The sequence below is a fragment of the Heterocephalus glaber genome, unplaced genomic scaffold, assembly GCF_053883595.1.
Source record: "Heterocephalus glaber isolate CG9 unplaced genomic scaffold, H.glaber_assembly_v1.0 deba00001072, whole genome shotgun sequence".
NCBI classification, from domain to species: domain Eukaryota; kingdom Metazoa; phylum Chordata; class Mammalia; order Rodentia; family Bathyergidae; genus Heterocephalus; species Heterocephalus glaber.
This window is the reverse complement of record NW_028258189.1, coordinates 420,843-427,860: the sequence shown is the minus strand read 5'-3', so window position 1 is coordinate 427,860 and position 7,018 is coordinate 420,843.

The window sequence follows — 7,018 nt, the reverse complement described above, 5'->3', positions numbered from 1 at the left end:
CGGTACCAATGCTGCTGATCCAGGCTGGCACATGGACTGGGAGCCCCTTCTTTCTGATAGAAAAGCACCTTCTGTGTTCATCATAAAAGGTAGATGCAGTGAGAAAGCAAGCTGGCTTTACTTGCCTTTGGTGTGCAAATAGTCACCAACCACATGAATCCCAGGATTTTGGAGGTGGAAATAAGTCTTCTTTTCTGACTCCATCAAGCTCTACTTCCTCTGCTTTTGGTTTTCTAGGGTCTCTTGCTGAAAGGCTAACTCACTCTTATTGGTGTGAGTGAGTGGTGTGAGGTACTAGAAGAAAGCTGGACATCTGGACATGGAAGGGGCATCTACAAAGCAGGTTTCTCTTAAAATCCACTCATATCTGGGCTACACATTACAGCCACAATAAAAAAGCCTCTGGGGAGAGAAAGCAAGCTTTGCCTTCGAATCTGGGTGAGACCTGGTGCTTTTTCTGGGCTGTTGACATATCCTGGGCTTCTTTGACTTTACAACTGTGGATCCAGCCTGACAGAACCTGGGTCTGCAGATCTTGCCTTCTCAACTCACTTGGCTCCCATAAGTGCAGTTCTGTCTCATGCACAGGTACCCTGCAGATGATGGGTTCATTCTGTCTTAGCAGCATCCTCCTGATTCTCCTCCCCTAGGGGCTTGGAGTACAAATACCATCGCCTGCCTTTGGCTCCAGTGGCTTCTCCTGTACCATCATCACCAAATGCGGGATGCTTCCTGCACAAAGCTGTGCTCACAGAGATTCTTCAGGAAGTCAGCATTCCCTGGGCAGTGCTCTGTTCCTCAGCCACATCCTGGGGACAGCTTCATGCCAATGTCTTCCTATGACCCAGACTCCTCTTTCCTCAAAACTCACACTGGAGGGATGTGGGAGGCCCCCTTTCCACTGCTGCAGAGTGAGTGATTTCAGTAACTATGGGTGAGGTCAGATTTTTCTCCCCTCTTGAGGAGCATTTGGCAAAATTAGTGGACATATTTGGTCATTGTTGGCTTAGTGTTCCCAGCACCTAGTGGGTAGAGGGAAGGGGTGCTGCTATGCCTCTTACAGTGCCCAGGACAGGCCCCAACCACAAAGCGTGACTCAGCTCCAGATGTCAGTGGGGCTGAGAGAGGGAAGCTGATGTAAACATTGTTGAAATGCAAGCTTCCAGTAGAAAGGTGAGTGCACAAGAATGAAAGGGAATGATTGTGTCATGAAGATAGGAATTAAATCGGTAAGATGAAGGGTGATTTATTTATCTACTTGTTATTTTTGAGAGTCTTGCTATGTAGCCTGGGCTGCTTTTACAATTGTGATCTTGCCTCATCCTCCCCAGTGCTGAGATTAGAGGTGTGCACACTACAGCCTGTTTATTTAGTTATTACTGTTATTATTCGCAGAGCTGAGGATCAAACCTGAGGCTTCCTTTGTACATGCTAGCAAAGTGCTCCCTCACAGAACTGTATCTTTAAGGAAAAGGGGTTTGAAATTTCCACTGAAGACAGGCTAGACTGGCTAAATGCAGACAAAGGTGAACACACTCAGCTAAAATTACTTAGGTGGCATTAAAGTCAAGATAATGCTTCCAGAGCACTGGGTTCCAGTTATGCAAGAAACATACACTCTAGATATCTGCTCTATACCCTGGTCTCACACACACACACACACACACACACACACTCACACATTTTTTTAAGTCAGCTTTCTGATGCTCTGCCAAAATACCTGAAACAAGAAACTTACAAGGAGGAAACTTTTCTATCAGCTCATGGCTTCAGAGGTTAAGTTCACAGTTCCTGGGTTCACGGTTCCTGGCCACCTTGCTTTTGGGCCTGTGGAGAAGTAGGACATCATGGCAGAAGCCCAGGGTAGATTTTGTTCACCTTAGGGCAGCAGGCAGCAAAGAGAAAGAGGAAAGGGCCCCCAAGGCCACACCTCCAATGACCTCACTTCCTCCCACTAGGCCACACCTCTTAAAGGTTCCACAGCCTTCTAATACTGCCACAGGCTGGGACCCAAGCCTTTACCACATGGACCTCTGGGGGACCTTTAAGACCCAAAGCATAACAATGACTGTGGCTAACCATATCATCCTGTGCGCTTAAGCATTTGTTAAGAAAGTAGACTTCATGCTAAATGGTCTTACCACAAAGAAAAAAAAGAGGGAGGGGGACAGGAGGACACTTTTGAGTGATGATTTCATGAGAATTTGTATATGGGCAAGCTCATCAAGTTGCGTATGTTAACTATGTGCAGTGTTTTTGCATATCGATATAGTGGATACAATTTTTTAAACTCCCTAAAGGTATAAATCTAACATTTCTGTAGGGACAGATTCTCTACACACAAGCAAACCAAAAATAGTAAGAAGAGTCTGGGACTTGGAGGGGTCCTGGCAATCTTCATGCAGGACCTCATTTGCAAGCACTGAGTACTGGCTGATGTGACCGGAAGAGAGAAAAACAGCCTCATTTGCAATTTGAAGTAAGCTATGTAACAAAAATGCAAAACTAATGAACCCTTGTTTGTGCCATATTTTAAAAAGAGATAAGAAGGAAAAGAGGAACTTTTAAATTACTCAATATTAAAGAAAGGGACAAAGCTGGACATGGTGGTGAGCACTGTAGTCCCCTGTGCTTGGGAGGCTAAGGCAGGAGAATTGCTTGAGCCCAAGCAATTTGAGACCACTCTGGGCAACACAGGGTGACCCGGTCTCCAAACAAACAAATGAACTAACAAACTAACTAACCAGAGACAAATATGTGAACCAATTTCTTCCTGTTCACTAACAAAATTTTGCTTAGTCCCTGGGCAGAAAGAATGCACACTTAGTGGCTCTGGCCAAACCTCTCTCCTCTGCTCAGCCATGAAGATTTGGAACTGTATTTGAAAGGAAGAGTAGGCATGAATCCAAGTATTTTGCAACAAGAAAGTGGCATAGCAATTAGAAGTCAAATTATAGGCAATTTTCTGGATCAGTTGCATCACCATTTGTATTGTTGGCAAGACTAGAGAGGAGGAATGAGAGATTCATAGACTTGGAGTTGGGGAGGACCTCAGAGGTCCCAGCCTGGTCTTCCACCCAAAGGAACCATGATCGTAAACAGTTGGTCACAGGAAGGCATCCAGCCTCGGTTCAGTGTCCTGACATCCAATGTTCCCACTTTCATGGGACAGCAAAAGGCTCTCTTTGACAGCCTGGTCATTAGAAAGATCGTGTTCTCATTGAGTAGAGGCAGCTTCCTGTAACTTCACCCATTAGCTCTTGGTTTTCTGTGATAGCAGGAACAATGGCAGTGTCCGTGCACTGCAGCAGCAGGTAAGGAAGGATCCTGGGTTGGATGGAGAGGGTCTAAATTTGCTGAGAAAGAAGTGTGGAACTGCCTTTATTTTCTCTAATAATGGTTATTACTGCACTGTGTGGAACCTCTCTTTCTTCTTTGATGTGGAAGTCTCTTAAGGATATCTTTTCTGATAACTCATCTAATTCCCATTATTGCAAGAGGTTATTTGAAAGACTGAATGCTTTCCAATGTGACACTTCAGTTTCTTACTCTGGAAAATTCCTCCTACTTGCCCAATTCCCTTGTTGGTCAGTCTTGGGGGTTTGGTGGCCTAGAAGGCATGAGGGTGAGACAGGATGTTTTCTCCTACTCCATCTCTCATTCTCACCGTTGCTTTCTTGACACTGGTGGAAGGATAAGACAGAGAAGAGAAAATACAAGTTACTTCTGCGTATGACTACTAATGATTCAAGCATTGGCTTTAACACACCTGACCTTCAAATGTTTGAGGAAAATTTTCATATATTCCTTCCTTCCATTGTTTCTTGTAGAATGAGGTCATACATACTTTACATTTTAGTTCCTCAGAGAATTGAATAGTCTGCCTACTAGTAAAAAGTGAATGATGTGGAATATTCATATTTGTAACTATATCAGCTCTCTTCAAAATGTGTTCCACCGCCCCAAAATAGAACTCTAGCTAATGGGGCCCTACAGTACATGTATGGCCTTTTGAGATTGTTCCCCTCCCCACTAAATATGATATATACAGACTTTTCTCTTTTGAGAGCCATGCAAGTGGATGTGTGTACCAATGGTTCACTTAGTTTCATAAAACGACATGAGACAAAACCTGAAGCTGGGATCACATCTGCCTCTCCTCTAGATTTCTAGCAGCTAGCTACACAGCTTCTCTTGTCTCCTTGAGTATGTATGGTTTCTGCACAGAAAACTGAGATCTACAGCTTCAGTTTCCCACCATGCTTTTATATCATGGCAGAAAACAGGACCGAAGTGACCACAATCCCTAGTGAAAGTGTTTGTCTTGTTTAAATCATGCACAAAATATAGGTCCATTATAAAACAGGCTGACCGAATTACTGTGCTTAAATACACACTTCAAATGGGTTTCTAGGGCAATCCTTTGGCATAGGGTAAAGAAAAATCCAGTACACTTAAGATTGTGAGTAAGACTAAGTGGCTGTCAAACTGTCCAACATTAAGTACATAGTAAATAGCAATAGATATTTTCATTTTTTTTTTTTTTGGTACGGGGGATCGAACTCAGGACCTTGTGCTTGTGAGGCAGGCAGCGGAGCCACTGAGCTACATCCCCAGCCCCGATATTTTCAAACTTGCAAACCACTGAAGGTTTGGGAGAGACAGAATAATTTATAAGGAACAACTGGAAATTGTTTACATGATTGGAAAAAGGCAGAAGACAGCAAAAATTTATAATAGATTATATATTATTAAATAACACCGTAGAAAGGAGGATCTCTTTGGAATTGTCCATTTCATGAAATAAATAATTTCACTGACATGTATGTGGTGGCTACACATTCCAATTGATAACATTTCTTGTTGACAGATTGCTTTCATTTCACAAAAGATATAATATATAATGTCCACTGTTTATCAAGAGATAATGATTGTGCATAATTCACGTGACCAAGGTATGTGACGTACAGCATCCAATTCTCCTTCAGACATTTATATAGTGTGTATATTGTCCATGATGCTTTGAATTAAAACAAAACTCATGAGAAGTTAAAACAATTTGGGCTTATAACATTCAGGGAGAGAAAAAAAATCAGAGAATACTGCAGAGAAGAAGGTAAAAGGAAGTTATCATGAACTAAAATATGTGTATACTTTGGAGCTCTGAGGAGATGCAAATTATAAAAGAAATTAAGGAAAAAATTATAGAGTTAATAGGCTTCCTATCTCCCCCCACCAAGGGGAACAGAAAGGGGGCTTGGCAGATTGCTGGGTTCACAGACATCTGCTGTTTGTATGCAGTGCTGCTCCCACAGTTTTAAAATATCTTGAGGAAGTAAGAGTTGTATTGGCAGTCCAGATGAGCTGCAGGCACTTCGTCTGTGGCAATGTGCCTCAGGTATGCCCGAATCCACTTCGGAAGTTGGATGCTTCATCATGACATGACATGTCCATTTGAAAGGATTAGGGAGTACCGAGCAGATTAGTAAAGTACAATTCTGGTGTCTGTGGATGACTGACAGCAAACTGTGCGGGGAAGACCCCGCCAGATGTGCATTGCACCAACCCCTAGGTTTGCAGCCTGCGTGGAATAAGAAGGGAAAGAATAACGTGCTCCCACTTTGAAGAGCTCCAATCTTCCTGGGCAGTCTATCCTTGGCTGCTGTTGCCTGTTGTTGGACAACACGGTGTGATAAAAAAGTATGGTTAATGGTTAAAATTTTAAAAATGTATTACAGTGAGAGATGCATTGCTATTGATGAACCTCAAAACACATTTGTTTTGAAAACACTTATCCCACCCTTCTTACCGGTTTCAGAAGCAGCTCTGGAAGTCCTTTTTCTTGAGTGTCTTTAGTTGTGCTGTTGTGGCTGACTCAATGCCCTTGGTTAACTAATTAATTTATTTTTAATTTTAATCTGTTTTAGAAGTGAAAGCATAGATATACTGGCCAGGATATATGCCTCCGGGTGGGAGCAGGGCAGTAGAAAGAGCTCATGGCCCTGAAGAAACCAGTGTCCGAGCCCCTCCGTGGGTTTTCCAGGGAGAAGCTGCCTTTCAACTGGTGTAGCAATTCACTCCAGTCAGGAGCAAGTCTCCTGCTTTCTGGTGAAGGCGGGTAGGTTTTGTCCTTACATGGAACTTGAGGAACTGTCGAGGCACCAAAAGTCCATGGGCAAGGGGTGGGTATCAAGACACTAATGTAAATGAGACTGTAATTAAATATATTCTGCATGCATTTAAAACATTCACCTTTCATTATCATTTTGACTGTGGGAAGAGCCAGAGGTTGCATAGTGCTAGATCTGTTGAATAAGGTGAATGAGGACACACCCTAATTTTATTGTTTTTTGGTACTGGGGATCGAACTCAGGACCCTGCACTTGCGAGGCAGGTGCAGTGCCACTGAGCTAACCCCCCAGCCCTACCCCTAATATTTTTTGAGCCTGCTTTTATGTTGGATGATACTCAGCAGCATTCCCCATATTTTTTCAGTGCATCTTGGAATGACACTCATGAAAGAGGGCTTACAGAACTGCTTCAGAAAATGGCAAGAATGATGGGATGAGTGTGTTCAAAATGAGGGGGAAGATTTTTGAGGGTGATTGATGCCAATTTGTCTTTTACTGTAATGAATTATTTTGAATTTAAATATATATCAAGGGCCGGGAATTTGGCTCAGTGGCGCTGCACCTGCCTCGCAAATGTAAGGTCCTGAGTTCAATCCCTGGTATGTATGAATAAATAAATAATTACTGAATGTTTCAATCAGCCCATGCTGATCTCTAGTTTGTTCAGCCTTCCACAGCAGACTCACACCGGGGACTCTTCTGGGGCTTCTACCTTTGACCCTTGTCATTCTGGACCTTCTTTTCTTCTCGGCTGAGCAGCTGCTGGACTCTCCCACCTCTGATTCTGCAGATGGCCATGGTGGACTCACCATCTTCTGATTCTGTAAGCCTATTATATACCCTCCATAATATACATGTATTTTCTATTGACTGTCTTCCTCCAGAGC